This window comes from Canis lupus, chromosome 20 (assembly GCF_011100685.1).
Source record: "Canis lupus familiaris isolate Mischka breed German Shepherd chromosome 20, alternate assembly UU_Cfam_GSD_1.0, whole genome shotgun sequence".
NCBI classification, from domain to species: Eukaryota; Metazoa; Chordata; class Mammalia; order Carnivora; family Canidae; genus Canis; species Canis lupus.
The window spans coordinates 25,300,704-25,327,926 of NC_049241.1; the positions used below are offsets into that span (position 1 = coordinate 25,300,704).

General features: G+C 41.3%; 1 protein-coding gene across 12 annotated transcripts in view; it reads right to left on the bottom strand.

The window, feature by feature from the left end:
* Positions 1-27,223, bottom strand: part of SLC25A26 (solute carrier family 25 member 26) — a 196,316-nt gene that overhangs the window by 138,092 nt on the left and 31,001 nt on the right. For all 12 annotated transcript variants that reach the window (XR_005374784.1, XM_038565905.1, XM_038565900.1 and 9 more), the window contains exon 2: positions 20,508-20,550. The gene's annotated coding sequence lies outside the window, so the exon portion shown is untranslated. The remainder of the gene's footprint in view (positions 1-20,507; positions 20,551-27,223) is intronic.

Here is a 27,223-nt window from a genome sequence, read left to right on the forward strand (position 1 = left end):
TTGGCAATTTCTAATGAATAATTAGTATTGCTAAGACCTATATCCAGCTGACAGCCACTCACATGACATTGCTTAATTTTTTACATTTTTCCTTGATATAAACCTGAGTAGACTTTACAAAAAATGAATCAATTATCTGCCATAATTGGATTTTGTTCAATATCTGACCCAATATGAAGCTCTGGCTAGGATTCCAAGACATGTATAAAAATAATCAGGATGAAATTTGTTCAGCTAATTTCTGCATTCTCTGACAAAGATCTCCAATCTATTGGACATGGAAATTATCTTAAAACCTTTTGCCTTGTGCATTTACTGTTCATCAGTTTGGCAAGCCTGTCACACTGAAATAGGACCCAGAAGTGCCCTGGCTGTAATTGTTCCTCTCTGCTGAAGAGGCAACAAAGAATTACAGGTCACCCCTGTGACACAGATGAGGACAGCAAATGATTTTTCTCAGCCATTCACAATTGTTATATTCAAGGGCAAATTGAGCTACTTTTTTTTCTTTGTAGTATAGGAAATAATGGAAAAACATAAATGGGGTTCACGATCTCCCCATTAGACGAAAATTAAAGAAAAATGTTCACCATTAAACCATAGTTTCAACTAAGCACAACAACTTTCATTATTCCTCCAATTAATTCCATCAGGCAAGTAATATATAAGCACCTACTGTGTGTGCATAATGTCCTTTTTTTCCCTATAAATATCTCACCCAACCAACTTCATTTTTTGTCATGGTTCCGTGATTCTTACAATCTGCTAGTTTAAGAAGGCTGCCTCTTACTCAATTTCTCATTTCTTTGATGCAAACCATTACCTAATTCTTCAGAGACACCCCATCTCTCCTCTCCCTTCTCTCTGCAAATCACCTCCAAAAATTATTTCTTGGGGATTGCCTGGGTGGCTCAGTGGTTGAGCATCTGCCTTTGGCTCAGGTCATCACCCCAGTGTCCTGAGATCGTGTCCACATAGGGCTCCCCTGCAGGAAGCCTGCTTCTCCCTCTGCCTATGTCTCTGCCTCTCTCTGTGTATCTCTAATGAATGAATAAATAAATAATTTTTAAAATTGTATCTTGGCTCATTAATGGCTGAACCAGTTATAAAAACCTTCTCCTGACTCCACATGCCCCTGTCCAGTTCCCCTGGACAGCTCCACATGAGTAAAAGAAATTGCAGTCACTTTGTATCAGGCCCTATGAGATGACTAACTATTCCCCACTTACTTTCCCACTTAATCCAAACTGTCACCTGTAACTTTAGGTATGGGAATTGAGCCTGGACTCCTGGTTTCTTAAAGGAAAACAGCAAACCCAAAGGAATTCATTGCCACGTGGGAAAACAGTTTGGCAGCTTCTTACAAAGCTAAACACAGGGATCCCTGGGTGGCGCAGCGGTTTGGCGCCTGCCTTTGGCCCAGGGCACGATCCTGGAGACTCAGGATCGAATCCCACGTCGGGTTCCCGGTGCATGGAGCCTGCTTCTCCCTCTGCCTGTGTCTCTGCCTCTCTCTCTCTCTCTCTCTCTCTCTCTCTGTGTGTGATGACTATCATAAATAAAAAAAAAAAAAAAAAAAGCTAAACACAGTCTTAACACATGATCTGCTAGTTGCACTCCTTGGTATTTACTGAAATTAGTTGAAAACATATGTCCACACAAAAACCTGCACGTGAGTGTTTATAGCAGTTTTATGCACAAGTGCCAAAACTTGGAAGCAACCAAGATGTCCTTCAGTAGGTGAGTGGATAAGGAAACTGGTCCATCCAGACAATGGAATATCATTCAGCACTAAAAAGAAATGAGCTATCAAGCCATGAAAAGCCATGGAGGAAGCTTGAATGCCTATTACTAAGTGAATGAAGCCAATCTGAAAAGGCTACATGCCATATGATTCCAACTACATGACATTGTGCAAAAGGGAAAACTATGAAGACAAAAGAAAAAGATCAGTCGTTGTCAGAGCTTGGTGGGAGAGAGGAATGAATAGAGAACAGGAGATTTTTAAGGCAGTGAAATAAATTAGTATGATAATGACGGATACATGTCATAATACATTTGTTCAAACCCCTGGAATGTACAATGCCAAGAGGGATGTAGCCAATGTAAACCATGGATTTGGGAAGATCATGATGTTTCACTGAAGGTTTATCAATTTTAACAATGACATCACTCTGGTGGGGACACCGATAGGCTGGGGAGGGGTGCAGAGAGTCTATGGGAACTCTGTGCTTTTTTTTTTTTTTTTTTTTGGTCAATTTTGCTGTATAAAATTGCTCTTTAAAAAACTCTACTGGGGTGTCTGCCTTCAGCTCAGGGACTCTGGGACCTATCCTTACATCCCCCACTCAGTGAGGAGTCTGCTTCTCCTTCTGCCCCTCACCCCACTAGTGCTCTGTCTCCTTGCTCTCTCTCAAATGAATAAATAAAATCTTTTTTTAAAAAGTCTACTATTGGGCAGCCTGGGTGGCTCAGTGGTTTAGTGCCACCTTCAGCCCAGGGTGTGATCCTGGAGACCCGGGATCGAGTCCCACGTCAGGCTACCTGCATGGAGCCTGCCTCTCCCTCTGCCTGTGTCTCTGCCTCTGTGTGTATGTGTGTGTGTCTCTCATGAATAAATAAATAAAATCTTTTTTTTTAAGAAAAGTCTACTATAATAAAAAAGGAAGTCACTGCACTATTCCTCAAGATTCCCAATGATAATAATATTTAGTCAAATTCTATCTTCTTTATGGCCAGAGAGAGAGATAGGGAGGGAAGACAAGGAGAGGGAAGGGATGGGGCAAAGAAAGGAGAAGAGGAAAAGGGAGATTAAAGAAAAAAGTGAGATAAGAAAACAAAGATCATGTTGATATTAAGACACTTTTTCCCCAACCCAAATGTCTGTTGGCAGATGAAAAGATAACTATATTGTGGTATAAATGTACAAGAGGATATTATTCAGCCTTAAAAAAGAAGTAAATTCTGACACATGGTACAGCACCGACGAACCTCGCAGACATTATGTTAAGTGAAATAAGCCAGTCAGAAAAGGACAAATGCTATATCCTTTTGCTTCTAAGAAGTGCCTAGAGCAGTCAAATTGATAAGGAAAGGAGAATGGTGGTTGGAGCTAGAAGGGGCCGAGGGAGATGGGTAGTTAGTGTTGAATGGGCACATCATTTCAGTAGGGGAAGATGAAAAAGTCCTAGAGATGGATGGTGGTGATGGTTGCACAACAGTGTGAATGTACTTAATGCCACTGATCTACATGCTTAAAATGGTTAAAAGGGTCATTTTCATGTTATGTATATTTTACTACCACAAGCAAGACACTTCTTCATAGGAGGTAGAACACATTTAATATATTCCATTTCAAAGATGAAATGCAACTCAGTCTCATAAAAAAAATGCTGATGCAAAACGGTTTTTAATCAACCAATAATCAAAGTGCTCCCTACCCCTCAATGCCATTTTTGCCTCAGGGGTCGGAGTCGCTGGAGTTCCAGAGGAGAAGGGGACACGGCAATGAGGGGAGCACTGTATCACACAACACAGAGCCCCTGATTGTGGAAATTCTTTTAAAGAATGATATTTATTATTTCAAATTTCCATTCACCAACTCCGTCATCAGGTGCCTCTCCTGACTCAATCTGCCATTTTATACCTTCTACCTTCCTTATTGCAAGCCTTCCAAAGAGCTCCAAGGCGCCATGGTCTTTTTATTTATTACCTTCTGCCAAACAAACAGCAGCCGTGAATTCAAAAGGGCACAACCTTTTATTGTTTTGAGCTAGCAGCAGGCATCCTAAATGAACGCTTTGGGCTTAATGCTACAGGCCAAGCATTAATCTTTTTGATCTTCCCTAGCTGAACCTGTTTAGAGTTCAAAGACTCATGAAAAAGTGAGTTCATACCTTTGTCATTTCTCAGATGCAATGCTGCTAACACTGCAAAATGGCCACAGTTCCCCCAAATAATTTATGAGAGAACACAATACCACCTGCAGAGCAATGTGTCAGTCAGGCACAATCCTACATCCTCTATTAATTCTTACTTTTGTTCCTCTTGCAAGTTTTATTTCTCAACAGACATTTTATATTTTTCCCTTTAGCCTGAATGATCTGTCCCCTAACTAGTGCTTCAACTTCATGGCCTGTCAGCCACCTTTCTCTGCTGGTGAAGTTTTAGCAACACTGGGGGCTTTTGGTGCCTCAGATGAGTTGATCTTAGCCATACCTTCAGTCTCAGGGCCTTTGCACACGCTTAACCCCCACACCTACATTTCTCCTTCTTACATGGCTTTCTCTGGGGACTCAGTTAATGTGGTTTCCTTAGAGATTGCCTTCTCCCTCTCATCACCCAACTCCCAGCAGTTTTCTCCCATACCATCATACTTTTTCCTCAGCACCCATTACGACTTGTAATTATGTATGTGTATACTCATTTAATTCTCCCACACTAGATAATAAGATCCATTAACACAGGGACAATGTCTATCAAGTTCCCAACTGTGTACTCAGTGCCAGACATATAGTTGAGCTCAAATGTTGGAATGAAGGGAAGATAGGAGAGAGGAATGGAGGAAGAGAATGAAGGAAACTGACACAAGGGCATCTTCAGTTCTGTAATGAAGCTTATGTGCATTAAGGAGGGGCAGAGGACATCTGACATTCCTGGAGACCAATACTAGAGGATTAGTAACACTATTGAAATCTTCGGGCTGCCTTTCCTCCAGAGAACTATTCCTCCTGTATTTCAGACAGCTGGCAGACAAAGGATGTCAATTTGGAGTATGTGTTCCTGGCAAGAGAACATATGGACCCCATGGAGTGATCTTCATCCTGATTTCCGTGATCCCCATCTCTCCCAGAGTTCACTGCCATTGCCCTGCCATGATTTCCTTTCAAGAAATGAGCTCGCTCAGAAACACAGTTGAATCCAACCAGGGCGATGGGCAATCAGTTTGGCTGTGACAATAGATTGACTTATGGACAATAGATTGACTAGTTTGCAACAGCTGGTAACACTGTATGTTGCTTGCAGAAATGAGAAGCTCAAAGAAGAAACTACATTTTTGTTTTAGTAAATATGGGGAAAGAATGATTTAAAATAACTCTCAAAAATAAAAGAATGCCATTAACTAATCCCTCAGAAGTAAATTTTCCAGAGTGTTTCAATTATAGTCTTTTCCCTTACAATATCTAAGTTACCCTCATTAAATACTCAGAGAACTCTGTGCTTACACGAATACCCATGGTGTACCTACTTCACACTTACATAGAATGAATTTCTGGTTCATGAACACCAGGCAGAACTATTTCTCTCTTGTTAACAGGCTGTTTTAACAATGGATCAAGAGCAATAATAGATGATCAACTGTGCTGTCCTTTTCTGCCTGTTTCTCCTCATCTTCGAGGGGCACCTGGGTGGCTTAGTCAGTTAGAAATTCAACTCTTGGTTTTGGCTCCAGTCATGATCTCAGGATCATGAGATTGAGTCCTGTGTCTAGTTCTGTCCTCAATGCAGAGCCTGCTTGTCCCTCTCCTCCCTTTCCCCTCTGCTCTTCTTGCCCCCTTGATCTCTCCCTCCCTCAAATAAATAAATAGATTAATTAATTAACTAGTTAATTAATTAAATAGTTTTCTAAAAGACTGCTGAAACAGACAAGAAAATTAGGACAGGACTTACAATCAAGATGTAAAATTAAGTTGAGAAATGTATTTCTAAAATCTATATCGTGTGTCTATCTTCTTTCCCAAATATTCGGCAATAAACAGTGAGATTCATTTGCAATTTGAAAAAAAAAAGCAACTTGGTTTTAACTCTGCGTTTGTTTACATGAAAGTTCACAGCATATGTCAATTGCTTTGGGTGGGAATTTGGAGATGAGGGCAATTGTTTTATATGCACAGTGTTCTTATTCATCAAAGAACCATGTAGAGTATTTCAAGTAAAATGTTAACATCAGGCCCAAGGCTGAACCCAGATGTGCCTTTAAAATGAATTCAGAGTCTGTCTTCTCCGAGTACTGTCTCATTACAAATGACAAATTAAGATACATGGGGAAGGTTGTACCTGCTTCGTGTGCAGTAAAACCTCGAACTGTTGGGACCACGCTGAGAATGAAAGAGCCTCGAACTAGACTAGAATGGTCTCGAGGATTGGTGGGAAACTGAGGCTGTAGCCCCTCTGTGCTAACGTGACACAGCCCCTCTGTTCTAATACCTCAAACTCCATGTGTGACAAGGTGACAGAAAACTTGATTGTCCCTCACAAACTCATCAAAGCACACTCCGTTCCAGATGCAAATGAATGTAGCTTTATACAGCAGTGACACCATTCACATTGTAATTTCAAGCAGGGAGAAGTAGAAGAACCTTTGTGTTTGTGCAATAAAATGCCTCCTTCATCCCTCAAATTCTCTTCAAGCTCTTAATAAAAAACCTGCAAATACCTCCAGTCTGATTTTGGACATAAAGCCTTGAGATAATCTAGCTTTAGAAAAATTATGAGTACATCTGCTTCCTAACCAGAGAAAGATATGAGACTCTGGGGACAGGGAATTATAAATCCATTTCTTTGTTCTTTAAAATTATTCCTTTATCTCTGAACTTCAACAATGCGCTCTCTCTCGCTCTCTCTCTCTTTCTCTTTCTCTCTCCCTCTCTCTAATTCAGGAAAAATACATGTGCAAAGAGTGTGAAATTAACACAGTGCATGCACAATCTCAGTAAATAAACATGAAAATCTTTTTGTTGCACATCACTAGCTTCATTCAATTAGCAAAATGTTAAAATACTGTTGCACTGCACAACCTAACCTTTTAATTTGTGGGAAAACTAAAACAAACAAACAAAAACTAGCAAATAAGAGAAGCTTGAAATTATTCCTTTTCCACCAAGGTACCTAGCCAGATATAGAAGCTGCAGAATCTGTTTTCTAGAATTCTCATTTCCATCTCAAACCCTTTTAGTCTTTCCTGGTCAATACTCTTTCCTACCTTCTAGTACCATAGTCTTCCTCTTCGCAGTCAACTGTCTAAGATGTTAGATGGAAAATAAAGTGTTAGCTGACAGCTACGAGTGGCTTAATACATTCATGGTAAACATATCACAAAAACCCTTACTTTGCATTACTGTGCACACAGGAGACATCACTAATCTTTTGCTGAAAGACTACCACACTCCTTAACTCCTTAACTGCTGCCAGCAGCCAACAAGAGCCAGAGTTGGTAAAAGAAAGTCATTTCTTCAAGTAATCTCTACTGAACTCCTATGGTGTTCCAGTCATTAGTTTGATGTGGAATATTGTGATTAAAAACAATGTCCTTGGGCAGCCCGGGTGGCTCAGCGGTTGAGCGGCTTTCTCTGGCTCAGGGCCTGATCCCGGGTTCCCCACATCGGGCTCCCTGCATGGGGCCTGCTTCTCCCTCTGCCTGTGTCTCTGCCCCTCTCTCTCTCTCTCTCTCTGTCTCTCATGAATAAATAAATAGATAATATTTTTTAAAAAATAAATAAATAAAAATAAAAACAATGTCCTTGATGGCATGATAGACTGGTGAATGAGACAGACAAAATCCTGTCATGACCTATCGACATTTTAATAGGTGCTTTTAAAAACAGAAAACTCAAAAAAAAAAACTCAAAAAAAAAATAAAAATAAAAAAAATAAAAACAGAAAACTCTAAAAATCCAAAAGGATGAACCTCCAGGTGTAAACAGTATGGGTATTTTTGGCCACAAACTCCATCCAATAACTCTTCTTGATGTTTTCTTTCTTTCTTTCTTTCTTTCTTTCTTTCTTTCTTTCTTTCTTTCTTTCTTTAGATTTGTTTATTTATTTATTTATGATAGACACAGAGAGAGAGAGAGAGAGAGAGAGAGAGAGAGAGAGGCAGAGACACAGGAGGAGGGAGAAGTAGGCTCCATGCAGGGAGCCCTACACGGGACCCGATCCCCGGGACTCCAGGATCGCGCCCTGGGCCAAAGGCAGGCACCAAACCGTTGAGCCACCCAGGGATCCCTCTTCTTGATATTTTCATGTAATCTTCATGCTGTAAGGCCAGGAATTCTAGCACCACATCATTAGGTGAATTGTCTCATTTTTTATACAAATTCAGATAAAGGGGAACAAAAGAAATAAACTAGGTTCAGTATTCATTTCCCTCTTCTTTCCAACATGCTGCATGACTGCTATGTGCCAGGTTCTAAATTAGATATGGGATACACACATGATTGGGTTTCATTCCCTGCCACCATAATGCTCCAGTATAATGAGGGATATAGAATCATAAACAGGTGAACTCAGAGTAATATTATGGACTACCAGAGCCTGAGCTCACTATGGCAGGTGACCAAGACAACCTTCGAGTGTAATTGATCCACTGTGGCACTGCTGTGCCAAATGCTCTCAAAGTAGTGAACTGTATGTATGAATGTTACAAGTAACTGCCATCTTTAAAGTAATCAACTTTTTCTTTCTTTTCTTTAGACACAAGAGACACCCAGAAGATAGAAAGTAAAAACCTGTCCTGGTCCCTGAGTTCAAACTAAATTACAAAGCTATAGTAATAAAAACAGTGGGAGACTGTCGCAAAAACCGTCACGTAGATCAATGGAACAAAATAGAAAGCCCAGAAATAAACCTATGCTTACATGGTCAATGAACTTACAGCAAAGGAGGTAACAATAAACAGTGAGGAAAGAAAGACAATCTCTTCAACAAATGGTGTTGGGGAAACTGGACAGCCAAATGCAAAAGAATGAATCTAGACTCCTACCTTACACAATACCCAAAAATTAACTCAAAATGGATTAAGATTTACATGTAAGACCTGAAACCATGAAATGCCTAGAATTAAAAATGGACAATAAGCTATTTGACATAGGTCTTGGCAATGATTTTTTTAAATCTGACACCAAAAACAAAAATGAATAAGTAGAACTACCTCAAACTAAAAGTCTTCACAGCAAAGAAAACCATCAACAAAATGGAAAGGTAACCTACTGAATGGGAGAAGATATTTTCAAATCAAATACTGGATAAGGGACCCTCTTACACTGTCAGTGGGAAAACAGATTGGTGCAGCCACTCTGAAAAACAGTGTGAAAGTTGCTCCAAAAGTTAAAAGTAGAACTACCCCACGACCCAGCAATTGCACTACTAAGTATTTATCTCGACAACACTTATTTTTAGTCTTTTTGATACCAGCCATTCTGACAGCTGGAGGATGACACCTCACTGCGGGTTTTTGTTTTTAAAGATTTTATTTATTTATTTATTTGAGAGAGAAATAGGCAAAGGGAGAGGGAAAAAGAGTCTTAAGCGACTCTGTGCTAAGCACAGAGCCTGAGGCAGGGTTCTGAGGACACTGAGATTGGGACCTGAGTGGAAACCAGAGTCAGATGCTTAACCAGATGCACCCCCAGGTGCTCCGCCTCCTTGTGGTTTTGGTATCCATTTCCCTGGAGATTAATGATATATAGCCAAGATCTTGAAACAACATAAATATCCATTGATGAATGAATGGATAAAGAAATTGTGGTGTGATATATTCTATGGAATGTTATTCAGCCATAAAAAAAAATAAAAAAAGAAATCTTGCCTTTTGTGACAACAAGGATGGGCCTTGAGAGCATTATGCTAAGTGAATTGAGTCATAGGTAAATACCACATGATCTTTCTTATACATGGAATCTTAATATAAATAAGTAAACATTGGGGCACCTGGGTGGCTCAGTTTGCTAAGTGTCTGCCTTCAGTTCAGGTCATGATCCTAGCTAGGGTCCTGGGATTGAGTCCTGCTCAGTGGGGAGCCTGCTTCTCCCTCTGCTTCTGCCCCTCACCCAGCTTGTGCTCTCTCTCTCTCTCTTACTCTTGCTCACTCTCTTTCTCTCAAATAATAAATAAATAAAATCTTCCAAAAATTATATATATTTATATGCAAACTCATAGATGCAGAGAATATGTCAGTCATTGCCAGAGGTAGGGGTTGGGAGATGAGAGAAATAGATGGATTGTGTTTGGATTTTTTAATTTAAATATATCAAATTTTAAAAATAAATAAATAAATAAATAAATTTTTTAAAACTATCCTGGGAACATTTTATGAGCACTTATCTCCTACTACTTTACAATTTGAAAAAAAAAGCAAAACCAATTATATGTATTAGAATTCAAAGCCATTTTCATATTTTATTAATCTACTGACATTTTAAGAAATAAAGGGAAATTAAGATTCTATTTAGACAGCAGTCTTTGCATTTTTTCTTTTAGAAAGATTCATACATTTAAAGGTTATTAATTAAACATTAAATATGATTAAATTAATTATTTATTAATTAAGCTTTTTTAAAAAAGATTTTATTTATTCATGAGAGACACAGAGAGAGAGAGAGAGAGGCAGAGGGAGAAGCAGGTTCCATGCAGGGAGCCCAACGTGGCACTTGATCCTGGGTCTCCACGATCACACCCTGGACTGAAGGGGGCGCTAAACTGCTGAGCCACCCGGGCTGCCCTATTAATTAAGCTTTTAAAGTTAGTTAAGAATCCAGAAATCACAATTTAATTAACATCAAATTTTTATGAATTGTATTGTAAAACTTTTATAGAATTAAGCCATTTAAGGAGACATCTACTATTATGTTACTAGTTAAATACAATTTAATATATACACTCTTTAACTGTAAATTTAACTTTGGTCTTGAACAAAGACCAAACTTTTGCTTGAACAAGCCAAATATTGTGCTTTCTTTAATGGTAAACTGTTAGAAACTGAATGATGTAGAAGTGTCGGGATTACCACTCAAATACTCAACACTAAAATTACTTAAATGAAAAAGCCAGCTGGGGTGCCTGTGTAGCTCAGTCAGTTAAGTGACTGACTTGATTTTGGCTCAGGTCAGGATCTCAGGGTTCTGAAGTGAGCCCCAGGTGGGCTTCTGCACTTGGCCTGGAGTCTGCTTGGGGTTTTTTCTCGCCCTCTCTTTCTCTGGCCCTCCCCACACTCTTTCTCAAGAAATAAATAAATAAGCCAGCTAATTTAGCAAAATTCTGTCCTCTATATCTTTTCTCTTCTCAAAATAAGATAACTTAATGGTTTTTCTGAAGCCTGATGATATAAACGATTACATGAGGTGAAATTAGAACTTTGGGAGGAAGGGCTGTGGAAATCCTAACTGGTGAAGACTGAGGTGATTCTCAGGGTGTAGCAAGCTTGGGACACTCAAATACCTTTTATTGAAGTCAACTTGGCCAATACTTTTTTTCTTCCTTTCTTTTTAAAGATTTTATTTTTGGGATCCCTGGGTGGTGCAGCGGTTTAGCGTCTGCCTTTGGCCCAGGGCGCGATCCTGGAGACCTGGGATCAAATCCCAGGTCGGGCTCCCGGTGCATGGAGCCTGCTTCTCCCTCTGCCTGTGTCTCTGCCTCTCTCTCTGTGTGTGTGAGTGTGTGTGTGTGTGTGTGACTATCATAAATATATTTTTAAAAATTAAAAAAAATAAAGATTTTATTTTTAAGTAATTTTACACACAACGGATGACTTGAACTTACAGCCCTGAGGTCAAGAGTCACCTGCTCTTCTGACTGAGCCAGTCAGGTGTCCCTTTTTCTTTCTTAAACAAGCTTTTATAGGAAGCTCATAGCTTTACAGCAGCTGCTGTTTGCTTCTGCTTTTACTCTCCTGGATAGTTAAGGTGTAGATGATGTTCAAGGTCAATTTCAGCATCCGGATAAGGGTCAGGATTAGAATCAAAGTGAGAGTGAGGATCAGGGTGAGAATAAGAGTTCAGGGCAGGTAGCAGTGAGAGTTAGAGTCAGGTGAGGGTCATGGTCACGTTCAGAGCCCCTGTGAAAAGTTCATGTGAGATTTAGTTCATGGTCAGGGTAATGTGTGATTTAGTTCAAGGCAAAAGTATGATGAGAGCCAGGTTCAGGATGAGAATAGGCTCAAAGCCAGAGTGAGCATCATGGTTAAAGTTAGGGTATCGGCCATGTTCAGGGTGATGGTCGGGGGTAAAATCAAGTTCATTGTCAAGTATAGGGTATGGTAGGAGAGGTAGGGGATTCAGAGGCAGTGTCAGGGTTACAAATGGGCCACACTCAAATCTGAAGGTAAGGGTCATATGAAGAATAAGGATGAATATAAAGATCAGGATGGGGGGGTCACCTGGGTGGCTCATTCAGTTGAGCATCTGACCCTTGATTTCGCTCAGGTCATGATCTCAGTGTCGTGAGATGGAGCCCTTTGTCTAGCTCTGCACTTGGCATGGAGTCTGCTTGTCCCTTTCCCTCTATTTCTCCCCTCAGCTCTTGTTCTCTCTCTCTTTCTCTCTCTCTCAAATAGAGAAATAAAAAACTTAAAAAAAAAAAAGATCAGAGTAAGGTCAGGTGCAGGGTCTAATTTAGGGCCACAGTCAAGGTGAAGGTCAGAGTCATGGGGATCACTTTGACAATCAGCTCCAGGGTCAGGGTCAAGATTAGAATAATGATCACGTTCAGGTAGGGGAAAGGTTATGCCACAGTCAGGGAGAGGGTCAGGATCCAAATGAGTGTAAGGGTCAGAGTGAGGGAAGAATCAAGGTAAGGACCACTGTGAAAGTAAATGTTAAGTATTAATGTCAGATTCAGGATCAAAGTCAGGTTCATAGTAAAGATGAGGGTTAGGACAGATTAAAGATCAGGGTGAACATCAGAGTCAGAATCAGAATATAGGTCAGGGTCAAGTGAAATATCAGGGACACTTAGAAGGTGAGGGTCTGGTCAGAATAAAGTTGAGCAAGGCTCCTGGGTGGCAACAGTCAGTAAAGCATCCGACTCTTGGTTTCAGCTTGGGCTGTGATCTCACGGTCATAAGATCAAACCCCATGTCCAGGGAGGCTGTTTCTGATTCTCTCTCCCTCCCCTGCTCCTCTAGTCTCCCTCTCAAATAAATAAATAAATAAATAAATATTTTTTAAAAAGATATTAAGGGATGCCTGGGTGGCTCAGCAGTTGAGCTTCTTCTGCCTTTGGCCCAGGGTTTGATCCTGGAGACTTGGGATCAGCCCAAGCTGCATGGAGCCTGCTTCTCCCTCTGCCTATGTCTCTGCCTCTCTCTCTCTCTCTGTGTCTCTCATGAATGAATAAATTTTTTTTTTAAAGCTGCAGCCTGAAGGTCAGGCTTCTTTTTTTTTTTTTTAAAGATTTTATTTATTTATTCATAGAGACAGAGAGAGAGAGAGGCAGAGACACAGGCAGAGGGAAAAGCAGGCATCATACAGAGAGCCTGATGTGGGACTCAATCCAGGGTCTCCAGGATCAAGCCCTGGGCTGCAGGCGGTGCTAAACCGCTGCACCACCAGGGCTGCCCGAATGAATAAATTTTAAAAAAAGATATTAAGAATGAGGGTCAGTATCAGGATCATAGTAAGGAATAGGGTCAGGTAAGAGCATTAGTGTCTGGTGAGTTTTGGGGCCAAGGGCAGAGTCAGGATGAGAATGAGGGTAAAGTTCTAGGTCAGGGTCAAGGTCATAGTAATAATGAGGGTCAGTGAAAGTCAGGTACACATCAGAGTCAGATTCAAGGTGAAGCTCAGTGTCAAGGTGAATGTGAAGGCAGATGTCAGGGATATAGTGAGGAATAGGTTAGAGTCTACATGAGCATGAGGGTGAGTGTCAGGGTTTAGCCATGGTGAAGTTTAAATTTAGGTTCAGATTCAGAGTCAGGCTCAGCTTCAGTATGAGGGCAAAAATCTAGCTGAGGATCAAAGGAAAAGTCAGGGTCTATGTGAGTATCAGTAGCAGGCTCACATCAAGGTTAGGATCAGGGCAAACTTCAATGTCAGAATCAGGAAGGATCTTGGTTAGGGTCAGAATGAGCCTCTGTGACCAACAATGTCAGGTAAGCCTTAGAGTCAAAGTCCACTTAAGAATAAGGGTAAAGGTTAGAATCAATATTGAGACGAACACCAGAGTCAGAGTCAGGCCCACATGACAATGAGATTCAGACCACAGTGAAGGTCAGAGTCAAGAGCAGGGTAAAGACAACGGTCTGGATGACGGTAAGGATGAGAGTCATGGTGAGTGTAAGGGCCAATATCAGGTTCATGGTGACAGATAAGGGAGGTATAGATAGAGTTGAATCTCAAGGTCAAGTGTCCCGTGCATATTTTGAGGTGGAGGGTGGTTCTAGGTCAGTGTGGGTAAAAATCAAGGTTGTAAAAAAAAAAATCAACGTTATAAACATGGTGAGGGTAAAGATGGGGGTGAAGTTCAGGAGAAGGTTAAGGTCAGATTCAGCTTGTGTGTCACAGTAAGTGTGACGGACCATTTGAATAGGAGAGAAATGATGGTCAGTACCAGAGTAAGAATGAGTGTACATTTTAGGGAAAGGGTCTGGTTGATGGTCAGGTTGCATAACAAAGAAAGAGTATGGTCATGCTGAAGGTAAGGGGGATGGTTGGAGTCAGGTAATTTTCAGGGTCAAGTTCAGGATTAGGATCAATATAAGGGTAGTATACACGGTAAAACACATTCAGAGTAGAGTGGCTTTTGGGCACAGCCAGGTTCAGGGTAAGGATAAAAATCAGGGTTAGTGTAAAGGTCTGGTTCAAGGTGAAAGTCAGGGTGATTATAAGGTTTGAAAAGAAGATCAGGGTCACATTCAAATGAGGGTCAGTGTGAAAGTCAGATCAGGTTAAGGGAAAGGGCAAGGATCCTGGTGTGGGTCAGCATTCTTTGAGGGTAAAGATTAGGTGAAAGCTCAGATGAAGCTCTGTGCAGGGTAGGTTTCAGGACAGGGCCAAAGGGAAAGAAGTGTAAAGGTTAAGAACACCTCAAAGCCAAATTTAGGATTGTCAACCAGGGATTAAATCTGGTTGAAGGTCAATTTCAGGGTAACTTCTCATGGGTGAGAAGGTCAGAGAGTGTTAGGGTGACAGAATCAGTTTGAAGAGTGGGGCCTTTTAAAGGGTGACTAGGTCAGGGACAAGGTAGAGTCAATTCTGGCTGTATCAATTCTGATGCAGGCTCAGGATCAGAATGATAGTTGGCGTCACAGTCAATTTGAGAGTAGGGTCAGGTTCAGCATCAGGTTCAAGATCAGAGTCTGCACAAGAGTCTACATGAATGCCAGGGTCAGGATAAAGGTCATAGTTAAGAACACTATGAGGGTCAGGTTTAGGACCTAGTGAGATTCAGGGTCTATATCATAGCTAGGGTGAAGGTCAGAGTGAGGACAGGTTCAGCGTAAGGATAAGTTGAATATCAAGGTCAGTGTCAAGGTGAAAGTTAGGTCAGGTGAAGTTCTAGGTCAATTTCATGAACAAGGTCAGTGTAAGAATCACAGTGAAGATAAGTGTGAGCATTAGGGACAGAGTGTCAGGATCAGAGTCAGGGTCAAGGTAGAGGTAGGGTAACATTCAGACTTGGTACAGTGACTGTGAAGATCAGGGTCTAACTCGGGCTTAGTGTCAGGGTCAGTTGAATGTTGGAGTCAGGTTTATAGTTAATGTGAATACATATGTCAGTTTGGGATCAGGGAAAGGGGCAGGGTCATAGTAAGAGTCAACGTAATGGTCACCACAGAATGAAGGTGAAGATTAGCGAGAGGATGACATATAGTAGTAAGTCAGAAAAAGTATGAGAATGAGGGTCAGATTCAACGTCAGGGTCAGCATAAATGTCAGAGTGTTGGTGAGGGTAAGAGAGTCTAGTGAAGGTCAGAGTCAGGTTAAGGGTCACGTTGAGATTAAATATTAGAAGTGGGGTAAGGATCAAGCTCCATGCGCAGTGGAGAGTCTGCTTCTCCTTCTCTCTCTCCTCCCCTTTCTCCTGTTTGTTTTCTCTCTGTCTCAAATAAATAAAATCTTTAAAAGAAAAAAAGATAAGTCTAGGGACACCTTGGTGGCTCAGTTAAGTGTCTACCTTTGGGGTCCTAAGCCCCACATCAGGCTCCCTGCTCAGCAGGAGTCTGCCTCTCCCTCTCTCTCTGCTCCTCCCCCAACACTCTTTCTCTCTCTCAAATAAATAAATAAAATATATTTTTTTTAAAAAAAGGTGAGTCTAAAATTCATGGTCAAGATCATGGTGAAGGGAGGGATGCCTGGGTTGCTCAGTGGTTAAGCGTCTGCCTTTGGCCCACGGTGTGATCCTGGAGTCTCAGGATCAAGTTCCACATCAAGCTCCCTGCCTGGAGCCTGCTTCTCTCTCTGCCTGTGTCTCTGCCATTCTCTCTCTCTCTCTCTCTCTCTCTCTCTCTCTCTCTGTGTCTCTCATGGGTAAATAAAATCTTTAAAAAAAAAAAAAAAAGATCATGGTGAGGGGCCATGTGAATCTGCAGTGCCCCAATAAGGATGAGAATCACAATTAGGTAAGAGTCATATTCATAGACATGGTAAGATTCAAACTCGAAGTTGGCATACAGAGTATCAGGTTGAGTTTAAGGATCAACTTGAACCCTGACCATGCCCAGAACCTGACTTTGGTTAGCACCCTATCTTGAAAATATCCTGCTGTTGACCCTGATCCTAAACTAAACTCTGAACCTTACTCACCCCTAACCTTCATGTTGACTTTCACCATGACACTGGCCCTGATCTTGACCTTCAACTAGATACTGACTCTGACTATCAAGCTAACACCGTCCCTGAAATATATACACTCACCCCTATCTTGACACTGACAATCACCTTTTACCCTACCCCTATCTGTGTCCATTTCCAGACCTTGACCCTTATTCTGAACTTCAGCATCAGTCTAACTCTGATCTCCCTGAATTTCTTTTCTTTTCTTTTTTTTTATTTATGATAGTCACACAGAGAGAGAGAGAGAGAGGCAGAGGGAGAAGCAGGCTCCATGCACCGGGAGCCCGACATGGGATTCGATCCCGGGTCTCCAGGATCGCGCCCTAGGCCAAAGGGCAGGCGCTAAACCGCTGTGCCACCCAGGGATCCCTGATCTCCCTGAATTTCACTCTCAAACTTACCATTCCTATAAGCTTAACTCTTACTCTCACACAAACACTAATGTAGAACCTCCCCCTCATCCTGTACTTGACCCTGATCTTAATCTTCAACCTCACACTGACCTTATCTCTGACCATGAAACTGACACTGACACTCACCCTGACTCTGGCCTATACTTTCCCTAACTCAGAGTCTTACCTTCACCCTACATCTGACTTTGACTCTCACCAAAGTCTGAAACCTACTCTCACATTGACCTTGACTCTGTTGCTCATTCTGATGATGACACCAACCCACTCTTATCCTTAACCTGAAGCTAACCCTAACTCTGATCCTCCGATACAGCAGCTGACCCTCCACCTGATATTGATCTGACCTTGAAGCTAACCCTGAGACGTATCCTAACCCTGACCCTTTATAATGACCCTTACACTCATAACCCTGACTCTTATTATAACATTCAATTTGATGACGACCATTATACTAAGCCTGAGCCTGAACTTCACCATGGTCTAACCCTAACATCCTTACCTTCATCCTGACCTTATCCTTACTGTGTATGTGATGCCTACCCTTACACTGATCTTTACTCTGAATCTGACTCTGATCCTCACTGTGTACCTGACCTTCCCAGTGATCCTCACAATTCCCCCAATTACCTCACATGACCTTGACCCTAACCTAGAGCTTTACTGTCATTCATCCTGACGTTGTACTTGGCCTTAAAACTCATCTGACCCTCACGCTCACCCTGATCCTATTCCTTACCATTTTCCTGACACCGACCACCACATGCACCCTCAACTTCAGTCTTACCCTTCATATGTCCCTGACTCTGCATTTGATCCTGACCTTCAATTGCAGCTTAATCTTTTGTTTATCCTACTTCTTTCTCTTGACCCTCACTTTTTGTCCAGTTGCTAATCCTGAAGCTGAAACTGGTCCTTATCCTTATCCTGACACTGACACTCTTGCTTTTACAATGGCACATTGTGACACTGACTCTTACCTTGGCTCCGCCTTCACTCTGACCCTCACACTCATGTTGACTCTAAGCTTCTCCCTGACTATGATTCTTACTTTAACTATCATCTGAACTTAATCATCACCCTCACCCTGAGCTGACTTGACACTGACTCTCAACATGACCCTTATCATGATCTGACCTTCACCCTAACCTTGATGCTGCATCACACTCTCACCCTGACCATCACTTTTACCTTCTCCAGGACCCTCATGCTTAATCTGACTCTGACCGTGACATTGCCCTGACACTGTCTCTGACCTCTTGACACTTTGTACCTTACTTGACTGACACTCAACCTGACCCTGACCCTTACCAATACCCAAATCTTGACGACAATGCCGACCCTCACCCTGAACCTGACCTTAACCAAACGTTGACTCTGATCATGACTCTCTGCCCCTGACTCTGATTATACCTTGACTCTTATCTCACACTCATATTGAATGACCTTGACCCTCACCTTGACTCTCTCCCAAACATTGACTCCACATTTCACCTTGTCCTTGATCTTAAAGAACCTTGTTCCTAAAAACTGACACTAATCCTCACCCATAATTTGATCCTTATTTGGTCCTCACTCGGACCCTGACTCTTAACAGTGACACTAAAAGTAACCTTGATTCTTCCGGTGCCTGGGTGGCTCAGTCATTTAAGCATCCAACTCTCGGTTTTGGCTCAGGTCATGATCTGAGGGTCGTGAGATCAAGCCCCATGTCAGCCTCTACACTGGGTGTGGAGCCTGCTTATGATTCTCTCTCTCTCTAATAAATAAATAAGAGTAATCTTGATTCTTAACCTGACCTTGGGTATCACCTGGCTACCCATAATAAGTAGTCTACTCACCCTTATCCTGACTCTGACTTTACCTTCACTCTGACACTAACCCTGACACTGTACCTGACTCTCCCTTGATCTCACTCTGACAATAAACCCTTCACTGACTTTGATCCTCATTTTGACCCTGACATACACTTTGACCTTGATCCTGACACTGATCCTGACCCTTACTGTGACCATGATGCTCACATTGAGCATGACACTTATCCTTAATGATCATCCTCCCCTCGTCCATTACCTTCTCTCTGACATAAAACTTGGCCATTACCCTCATTGATATTCTGACCCTGACCTGAATCCTACTTTCATCCTGAACTTAACATTTCCTATTGTCATGAAATACTGGATCAATACCCTAATCCTGACCAGATTACCTGGTCACTGGTAATCCTGATTTCTGTTATGGTCACCCTGGCACTGACCCTGATTTCTGTTATGACCTCTGGCTCTGATGTGAACCTCATCATCATCATCATGAGTCTGAATATGAAATCTCATACACTTACATTCTAGTTTCTAGAATGTATTTTTGAAAACTGTGTATACTTCTGAACTTACACTTGAACCGCATGTTTTCAAATATATTGCTTTGATTTGTGTTAATATGATCCACCTCAAAATGAGAAAGAACGGTTGAGATGAATATGTGGTTCTCATTGATTTACCTCAGGTGGTGCATGGGTTCAACATTAACTGTTAATTGTAACCATCATTTAAAATTCTCTTTATAGGGGTGCCTGGGTGGCTCAGTCAGTTGAGTGTCCAACTCTTTACTTCAGCTCAGGTTGTGGTCTTGGGGTCATCATCTCGAGGTCAGGGGATGGAGTCCTGAGTCCATCAGTCAGGCTCCATGCTCAGCAGGGAGTCTACTTGAGATTCTTTCTCTCCCTCTGTCCCTTTCCCCTGCTTACTCTCTTTCTCTCTCTCTCTCAAATAAGTAAATCTAACAAAAAATTCTCTTTAGAGGCAGATGTTTGGTTTTGAGCTTGGTTTCTTCTTCACTGCTTGTCTGGTACACAAACATACAACTTTCAACTGTATTGGCTTAATTTGCAGTGAGAGCTTAGTGTGAGAACAATGTGTATGTATGTTCTCATTTTCACATATACAGTGTAAATTCCTCTTATCTTGTTGTAACTCATAGGAAGACAGAGAACTTGGGGTAAAGAATGTTTCTGAGCTTTTGGGGGTTTTTTTCTTCACAGAAATCTTACATAGGTCTCAGTTTAGGCAAACAAGAAATAGTATTGCAAACAATTCATATTCGTGCAAACTGGCTCAGTCTCTGATATTTCTTTCATAAGAAAGTTCTCATTGCTCCCTAAACTGAAATAAACATCAGGAAAGCAAAACACACTCATTTTAAAGGCACATTCTTACGTGCAGAAAAAAAGAGGACTATTGGGTCAGCCTGGGTGGCTCAGCGGTTTAGCCCCGCCTTCAGCCCAGGGTGTGATCTTGGAGACTTGGGATCAAGTCTTACATTGGGCTCCCTGCATGGAGCCTGCTCCTCCCTCTGCCTGTGTCTCTCTCTCTCCCTCTCTCTCTCTCTCATGAATAAATAAATAAAATCTTTTAAAAAAAGAGGACTATCTACATATTTTAATTGACCCCTTATGTCTTATATGCAAATGCCTCTGGATGATAATACATATATGTTCGTACTTACCTCCTCAAAAATTTTAATTAATATGAGCTAGTGCTCAAAATATTACCTGGATGGTCTTTAACTTTCTGGCCTCTAGGTGTCACTTATGTCTATAGAAAAAAGAAAGAAAAGAATGATTTCTTCAATTAATATAGATAATAGATATAGATAATATAGATAGTTGATTATAGTGGGTATAAAAATTACAGAGAGCTTCTACTTGATTTTTTACTGCTTAATTTTAGAAAGTTGTTGCAGTGAGTTCACATAGTAATTTAAAATGATATATATTGCTTTATTTAATATACTGATAAACTATCTTTTAAGCTTTATAGTTAAAAACTTTAAATTACCTAAGTATGTGTTTGTGTATCCACAAAGTACCCAATCACTGAATTGGCCCCACTTTCTAATAACACTCAATCTAGAGCAAACCCTCACTTCCTTAGGCCCTCCTAAAATCACCTGATTAAAGCCCAAATTCTATAATGGGTACTTTCTAATGCCATCTAACTGAGACATCCTATGGTTCCCAGTTGGTGTATTCTCTCCCAGTGCAACCAGTAACAAGCCCAATTTATTCAATCACAAGTATGTTCCCATTTGGGCTCAAAAGCAGTGACAAGTCAAATGCACACATGGACACAGACTGTGGTCAGTTTGGCCAGGGTTAGAATATCTTGGTTTTTCTGTTTGTTGGTTTTTTAAAGTCTATTTTTAAAATTTTTTAAAGACTATTTTTAAAAGATTTTATTTGCATGAGAGATAGAACAAGTGGTGGGGAGGGGCAGAGGGAAACAGAGCTGACTCCCTGCTGAGCAGGAAGCCCAATGCCAAGGCCAGGGCTGGATCTGAGGACCCTGGGGTCATGACCTGAGCTGAAGGCAAATGCTTACTTGACTGAGCCACCCAGGTGCCCCTAAAGATTTTATTTTTTTATTTGAGAGAAAGAGTGAGAAAGAGAGCACCAGCATCTGCAGGGGGAGCAGCAAAGCAAGAGGAAAAAGCAGGCTCCCTGAGAGAGCCCAACATGGAGCTCCATTCCAAGACCTGGGGATCACAGACGTGAGCCAAAGGCAGATGCCCAACCAACTGAGCCACCCAGGTGTCCCTAGAATACCTTAATTTGCATTTTCAAAACTTTAAAATAATAGGAGATAAGTGCTTATTTTTAAGAAAGCTCAATGGTGTTAAAACTTTTGTTCTCTGGGTGATTTTTTATGACTATAGAAAAAGGTGGGTGATTAATTAAAAATACTAATTAATACTAGCTATGAGGCTGGCAGAGATAGGTCTATGTATAGGATAGTGTGTTTTAAAGCCACAGTCAGGGGCAGCCTGGGTGGCTCAGCGGTTTAGTGCTGCCTTTGGCCCGTGGCCTGGTCCAGGAGACCCAGGATCAAGTCCCACTTCGGGCTCCCTGCATGGAGCCTGCTTCTCTCTGCCTCTCTCTCTCTCTCTCTCTCTCTCTCTTTCTGTGTCTCTCATGAATAAATAAATAAAATCTTTAAAAAAATAAATAAATAAAGTAAAGCCACAGTCAGAAACTAAATTATCACCTATTTAGGAATATATATGAACGAATGAATTCCCAAATTCATAAAAATAATGCATAACAATATATCATTCCCTAAAATTTGTTATATCAATAATGTGCCAAAGGAATAAATTAGGATTTTTTTTAAAAGATTTTATTTATTTATTCATGAGAGACACAGAGAGAGAGAGAGAGAGAGAGAGGCAGAGGGAGAAGCAGGCTCCATGCAGGAGCCGGATGCGGGACTCGATCTGGGGTCTCCAGGGGTCATGTCATGCCCTGGGCCAAAGGCAGATGCTCAACCACTGAGCCACCCAGACGTCCCTGATTTCGGTTTTTCTTCTTCTAATTTTTTTGGAGGTTTTTTTTTTTTCGGTTTTTCAAAGAAAAGTCCCTGAGTTATTTTACGGCCAGATCCACAGCAGTTCCTTTTGTCACCAAATCATCGGTCATTCTCAATGCTTTTTTGCACAGCCCTCAACAATTTGCGAGGCCTGACCTACTCGTGCTTGTTCTGGTCTAACACGGCCGCCGCGACGTCAGGTCTCCCTGGAAGCAGGGAGGTCAGGTCTCCCCAGCAGGTGGAGACGCCGAGCCGCTGCAGCGGTTGCAGCGCGCGCCCTCGGGCCTGCCCAGCGCAAGCGCGCGCTTTTCTTTTTTTTTTTTTTTTTTAAGATTTTATTTATTTATTCATAGAGACACACAGAGAGAGAAAGAGGCAGAGACACAGGCAGAGGGAGAAGCAGGCTCCATGCAGGAGCCCGACACGGGACTCGATTCCGGGTCTCTAGGATCACGCCCTGGGCTGAAGGCGGCGCTAAACCGCTGAGCCACCGGAGCTGCCCAAGCGCGCGCTCTTGAAAGAGCAAGTCCGGGAGCCCCGCCACTGCCCTCTGTGTCCTTCCTCCTTTGGAGGAAAGAGGAGGATGCCCCCCATCTCCCCGCTAGCCCTGGCATTCGCTGGCAGGTCGGTAACGGGCAGCGGGGGGATTGCTGGGGGGCCCTGTCCGCCCCCGGCTCACAGGAGTGGGGCTCCCCGCTGCACACTTTGCCAACCGCCTGCCAGCGAGCATGCCTTGAGGAGTAGGGGGAGGGTGACTTGGGCCAAAACAATTAAATTGCAAAAGGAGGGATCCCTGGGTGGCTTAGCGGTTTAGCGCCTGCCTCCGGCCCAGGGCCTGATCCAGGAGACCCGGGATTGATCCCACATCGGGCTCCCTGCATGGAGCCTGCTTCTCCCTCTGCCTGTGCTCTGCCTCTCTCTCTCTCTCTCTCTCTCTGTGTCTCATGAATAAATAAATAAAATCTTAAAAAAATAAATAAATAAATTGCAAAAGGATGCTGGGTGGTGGAAAACTTGCAACCCATCCCTGGGTCACGCTCTCTCTCTCTCTTCCTCCAAGGGAGGCAGGGCTGGGCCACAGGTAGGCCACCAGGTACAACCACCTGGCCCTTGGAGGAAGTTTCGCCCCTGCACAGGAAGGCGAAAACCAGTGAGCCCCAGAAAGGGTTGATCTTACAAATTGCCAAGCTGATGGGAGTTCAAGGATCTTTGAGAGCCTTGTTAATTTTACTTTAAAATCATGTTCTCGGGACACTTGCGTGGCTCAGTGCTTGAGCATCTGCCTTCAGCGCTGGGTGTGATCCTGGAGACGAGGGATCAAGTCCCACTTCCAGCTCTTTGCATGGAGCCTGCTTCTCCCTCTGCCTATGTCTCTGCCTTTCTCTGTGGGTCTCTCGTGAATGAATAAACAAATAAAATATTTTAAATAAATAAATAAATGCTCTGTTCTCTTTATATTTCTTGAGGACTTGGATATGACAAGGACAGTGAAGTTTCCACGTAAAAGTACTTAACCCAAGTACTAGTAAAATGAATGTCTCTGTCATTAGAGAGGTAAATGAAAATTTACCAGGTGGGAAAGCAAAACTAAGCCATTACCTCCTCCCCAAGTATGGGAATAGCTTTACAACAGGGTAAAATTTCACTGCACCCTGGAAGTAAACACCAATGAACAAAACATATTTCTAAATCACCATAGAAAGTGTTAGTATGGGGATCCCTGGGTGGCGCAGCGGTTTGGCGCCTGCCTTTGGCCCAGGGCGCGATCCTGGGGACCCGGGATCGAATCCCACATCGGGCTCCCGGTGCATGGAGCCTGCTTCTCCCTCTGCCTCTCTCTCTCTCTCTCTCTCTCTCTGTGACTATCATAAATAAATAAAAGTTGAAAAAAATATTTAAAAAAAAAAAAAAAAAAAAGAAAGTGTTAGTATGAAGTCCATTTGGAGGTGTCCACAGGGCACCTGTCTGTGACCCACCCTGTCCATTTTATCAGGATTGTGTGGTTGCCATGTAAGACTTGCTTTGAAAACATCTGTGGCATCTACACCTAAAACGAGGCCACCAGTGTTAATTGAATATTATTTCTGATTTATCTTTGTTTTATGGGTAATATCATGAAGAATTTTTGCTAAACTCCATTTTTCAAATGTTTTGGTATAATCAGCCATCCTGAGGTGCAGGGAGCAACTGAAACTGAATTAGAGACTTCTTTCAGACAGTTGGTAACAGCGTCTTTGAATTTCTCCAAGAGTGTTCTTGTCTGTGTGATTATAAGGTATTTATCTAGGTTAACCTTGTTTAACATAATGGTCAGCCCAAGCATTACTGTCAAATTATAGGTCTTTGCCTTTGACCTTTTATTTTTATTATAGCTATTTTCTTAGATAATAGCAAAGCATCTAAAAGTTCTTTAATGTCCAATTTATATAGGTTTTTCAAGGTTAGAAACACCTTTGTTTCTGAATGATTCTGAATTTGTGGACTACCTCAAAAGCACATTTACTATCAGTATAAATATTTGCACTTTTATTTTTTTGTGAGCTGGCAATGGCATATGAAGTAATTTAATTTCTGGAAATTGTCTGTGTCTAAAGGGTTAATTTAACTCTGTGATAGCATTTTTAACTTTAAATAAATACAACTAGGGGCACTTTGGTGGCTCAGTCGGTTAAGCATCTGCCTTCAGCTCAGGTCATGATCTGGAGTCCCAGGATCAAGTCCCACGTCTGGCTCCCTGCTTGGCAGGGAGCTGCTTCTCCCACTGCCCATTCCACAGTGTGCATTCTCCCTCTCTCAAATAAATAAATAAATAAAACCTAAACTAACAAACAAACAAACAAATAAATAAAAGTAGATCAAGGGTGGCCTAGAAAATTACTAAGAAAATGGTTGAAGGGTATGCAAAAAGCATGGCATTAATATTAAAAGAACAGTTAATAGCTGGTGACAAAAAAGAACTTCTGATCTAGGCATAAAATAAGTCATTTTACACAAAAGGCCCAAATTATCATTTTATTTTTTTGGCACATTACTTATGTAACAAATTGTCTGCATCAAGACCTACATAGTCGGTAGAGCATGCAACTCTTTCTTTTTTTTTTTAAGATTTTATTTATTTATTCATGAGAGACACACAAAGAGAGAGAGAGAGGAACAGACACAGGCAGAGGGAGAAGCAGGCTCCATGCAGGGAGCCCGACGTGGGACTCAATCCCGGGTCTCCAGGATCACACCCTGGGCTGAAGGCAGCACTAAACTGCTGAGCCACCTGGGCTGCCCAGAGCATTGCAACTCTTGATCTTGAAGTTGTGAGTTCAAGCCCCACACTGAGCATAGAGTTTACTTTTTTAAAAAGATATATAGAGATATAAAACATATAGATAATTTAAATGATAGCTTTAAAATATGATTGACAATATAATAAATAAAACAATATGTAATCTTAAATTTATTATGTGAATGAACTGCATAACTGTTAAAAGTAAACAGAAAGTCATATCCTGTACACACACATCTGTATATCTCTGCAGTGCTTGTACCCAGTATAATCAACTACCTATACCAAATACCTTTTTTATTATTCCTTTCTTTTTTCCTCTAGATGTAAGAGATACCTAGAGGGCAGAAAGTTGAAAACCACCAGGTAATTTTTTTTTCTGAGCATTTACTTCACATTGATCAAAAGCTTTGAAAAAAAAAAAAAGAAACAAAAGCTTTGAGGACGCAAATACAAATTTATATGTATTGCTATCCAAAATTATTTGCATATTTTGCTAATCCACTGACATTTAAAAAACAAAGAGTCAATTAAAACTACATTTAGTAAACAGTATATTTTTATCTTCTTTTCTCTTTGTTATAACAATGTGTTTTTAAATGTTTTCTACCCTTGTGTTTATCTTGCTTTACTTGCAGAAACAATAAGGGGTTATTTTTGCAAGAATGTCTGAGACTGAGCTTGTTTATATTAGTACAGATTCTTTTCATCACTGCTCTTAGATTCTTCCTCATTTACCATACCCCATGGTAAGTATGTGCCTTGGAGATGAATGGCACACATTCATCCACGCTTGTGTTCATCTTTATTTACTCTATGAAGCACTAAGGAGTTTCTTTTAAGAGAAATGTCTGAGACTGAGCTTCTTTGCACTAGTACAGATTTTTTTCAATTCTACTTCTGTTTGCCTACATAGAGATGTATGTAAGGTATGACCAAGAAAACCTCAGATACGTTTATCTGCGTTCATCTGTGCATTCACTGCATTTTCTTCCTGTGAGTTAGAACAAGAGGAATCCAAGCTATATATGTGAAAATGAATTCAAATTTACACATTGTTCTGTATACAGTAACTTCTTATTGTGAGTTAAAGCAAATATCCTTGAAAATCATATTTGCTTGAACAGACTAGCAGTAAAGGAGAAATCAGACATTAGTTTCTACAGAATTTTTTTACTGACTGCTAGAATTAACCCATGCTTTATCTGAGGCAAATCAATGAGAACCACATGTTCTCCTCAACTGCACTTTCTTACTTTGAAGTAGACCATATTAATACCATTCAAAGCAGCATGCTTAAAAACATGCATACAAATGTAAGCAAGTTCAGAATTATACATAGATTTTTAAACTATGTTCTTATTGCTAGTTATAAGAAATCTAGTTGAAACTAGCTTGTAAATGTACAAGATTTCATGTTCAAACTCAATGTGGTAATACTTAGGGTCATTTTAAGGGTCAGAACCATTATGAGAATAAGAATCACATTGAGGGTTGGAGAGGGTCATTGGGTAAGATTGAGGGTCAGGGTCATGTGAGCTTTAGGATCATAGTAAGGATCCAGATCAGTGTTAGGATCAAGATCTGGGTCAGAGTGAAGGGTGCTTGGCTGGCTTAGTTAGTGGA